The 3,010-nt window shown below is 46.7% G+C and overlaps 2 non-coding genes across 2 annotated transcripts; one reads left to right on the plus strand and one right to left on the minus strand.

Annotated features, from left to right (window-relative positions):
* The first annotated feature begins 220 nt into the window (after nucleotides 1-220).
* Nucleotides 221-292, plus strand: TRNAD-GUC. Its single transcript has one exon. It is a non-coding gene; the product is annotated as a tRNA-Asp (tRNA).
* A 929-nt stretch (nucleotides 293-1,221) lies between these two features.
* Nucleotides 1,222-1,293, minus strand: TRNAD-GUC. Its single transcript has one exon. It is a non-coding gene; the product is annotated as a tRNA-Asp (tRNA).
* Between the last annotated feature and the right edge of the window lie 1,717 nt (nucleotides 1,294-3,010).

Raw genomic sequence — 3,010 nt, forward strand, 5'->3', positions numbered from 1 at the left:
CACAGACCGGCCCCGCGGCCCCAGCCCACCCCCCGGTCCCGGCGCCGGCCGCTTAGCGCCTTGCCAGCGGCGACCCCAGTCTCGCAGCCCTTTTTCTCCCGCATCCCGAAGCCCAGCTGCACGGCTGCGGGGCCGCGGTCCCACGCATCCGCTGCAGCAACCCCACTTTCGTGCCGGCCCAACTTTAAGTCGGGTGGTGGGGAAATCAGCTTCAGGCAGCTCCTCGTTAGTATAGTGGTAAGTATCCCCGCCTGTCACGCGGGAGACCGGGGTTCGATTCCCCGACGGGGAGAGTCCATAGCATTTTTTTTTTCCGGGGTCTTGGCCAGCCACCTGTAAATAAACAGCAACAGTTCATTGTTATTTAAATAATAATAGACAAATAATAATGCTAATAATGTAAATGATGGTGACGCAATTAAAGCATTTCTTCCATTTTTCTTCACTATTTTTATTTACTATGGCATATACAATGCAATATCTTGTATGGTACCATGTATTGTTAAATACAAGAAGAACGTAGTAAAGCACAAAAATCATCGTTTGTTAATTATGGGCCATTAACTACATCATTAGCCACATGATTATAACAATTATTAAGTGATAGTTAAATTATAACAGTCGATGTTAAATGATAATTAAAATGATGAGCAAACTCGGCCACATTTTTAAAGAGAATAGTTTACAATACAACAATAAAGTACAACAACAATTATAGTTTATTAATTACAGGCCATTAATTACATTATTACTATTATTCCAATGATTATAACAATCATTGTTAAACGAAAATTAAAATGCTAATGAAAATCGGCCACATTTTTTAAAGAGAGGGGTTTACAATAAAGAGTAAAAACAATTGTTGCTTATTAATTATAGGCTATTAATTACAGGATTATTATAAGAACAATAATTGTTGACTGATAAGTAAAATGCTAATGAAAGTCGGCCACATTTTTAAAAAGAAGGGTTTACGATACAATCAAAAAGTACAAAAGTTATTTCTGTTTATTAATTCTAGGCCATTAATTACATTATTATTCAAACGGTTATAATAATTGATTGATATTAATTGAAATGATCATCAGATTCGGGCACATTTCTAAGGAGAGGAGTGTCCAGGCAGGGGCAACACAGGCCGAGCCTGCGCCCCCGCTCATGTTTCCAGCTTTCATAATGAAAAGCAAGCGATCAGAGGGGAGAAAAAGAAAAAGTACGTTTCTCCCCGTCGGGGAATTGAACCCCGGTCTCCCGCGTGACAGGCGGGGATACTGACCACTATACTAACGAGGAGCGCGTGAATGCAGGCGCTGAGCGCCTGCCTGCAAGGCTGCTACAGACCAGGCAGGTGCAGCACAGGCTGGGTACAGAGCTAGTGTTTGGCTCAGGTCTTCATGGCACACTGCCCTCCCTGCAGAAGGGTTAACAGAAAGCAGGGCAGCCCTGGTCCCTTCACTTCACCCGGGCTCTCCCGCTCCAAACTGCACAACTGAAAAAGCACCCATGGTGGGCTACTGGGGAAAGTGCAGAGGAAGGAATGAGCTTACTCTCAGGACATCTTTTAGACCCCGGTCAACTGACTCTCGGGGCTTCTGTGCATATATGACACGAGTTAGGGGGTCCCTTGGCAGTGCTTCACATATACTGTACTGACTACCAAGAGCCGAGGTGGTGTTTGTCATTGCATGTTTCAAGAGTCACTTCTTCACTCAGTGGGGTCCTACAGAGCAGCCGGTAGCAGGGTGAGTCTCCTAGAATAGCTCCAAAGGAAACCCCTAGAGCAGTGGTTCTCAACCTTTTTTATACCATGACCCACTCGTAAACATCCACGGGCAGTCCCAACCCAGTGCCCCTCACTCCCTACCTGCTGTCCCCTGGCCCTAGGCCCCAGGCCCCAGGCCTCCAGTGTGTGGCGGCACCTTATCTAGATTCCTGACAGCCTGGGGGGGAACTTTTAAAATCAGGTCCCTCTTCGACAGAGATAATGATAATAAGAATCAATCAACAGAAAACAAACCGGGAAACATTTTAGGCTCCCTTTCTATCCAGGCCCGGGGGCAGCCTGGTTTTCCCATGCCTGTGTCTAGCTCCGTGGGGGGGGGCAACAGGTGGGTGTACGTAGGGCATGGGGGCGCCAAGCAGCCCCTCACAAGCTGGATGCCTGCCAGCCTGCAAGGGCAAAGCCACAGTTTCTCATGTGTTTCTCTTTTAAAGGATAATCCATTTTTAAAGTTTGTTTGTGACCATTTCATATATTCTTGTGACCCGCTTTTGGGTCACAGCCCACAGGTTGAGAAATGCTGCCTTAGCGGGGGGGAAAAAAAGGACCTGTTTGGTTGCCTGGGGATTTGTCTGCTTTGGGGCAAGGTGGAAGTATGTCCCATTATCTTCCACACTAGATTTTGTCCTTCCCCACTCCAACGTGAGGGGCTGGGGTAGGCCAGAAGGATTTCTGTGGGGGCGAGGTCCAGGGAAATCACATTTTACCAAAGAGAAGCACTGACCCGAACCAAAGCATGGAGGAGAAAAGGAGCAGTTCAGGTGCCTCTGCATTTGTAGCGAGCGAAGGGGCAACTTGAGAAGCAACTTGAGTCAGGAGCCTGAGAGGCGAAAGGAGGTCAGGCACCTGCTGCCTGCCTGCCTAAAAAGGGCAGGAGAGAAATGGAAACCAGTTACTTTGGGAACTGCTAGTAAAAGGCTGAAGGACAAGTCGATACTGACTTGCTCAGCATAGCTGAGCTACCAGTTTGCACGTCTGTACCACAGTGACATTAAGCAGGGAACTATATTTAACTTACCAATTTGTGTCTGGTCAGATGTACAGTTAATACCATATATAAATGGGTTACTGGTAAAAGCAAAGATCCTGCCAGATTGTCTCCACTACTACAAACATCTCCGTGGACAGAGGGACACAAGGCCAATGTTTTCAAACACAGATGACTAAGTGGAGGAGCTTCAGTTCATCATTAGGTATGAAAAATTAAAGCAGTCTGCAGCTGTCATTGGA

The sequence above is a fragment of the Gavialis gangeticus genome, unplaced genomic scaffold (genome assembly GCF_001723915.1).
Source record: "Gavialis gangeticus isolate Ggan-Ray unplaced genomic scaffold, GavGan_comp1, whole genome shotgun sequence".
In the NCBI taxonomy this organism is placed as follows: domain Eukaryota; kingdom Metazoa; phylum Chordata; order Crocodylia; family Gavialidae; genus Gavialis; species Gavialis gangeticus.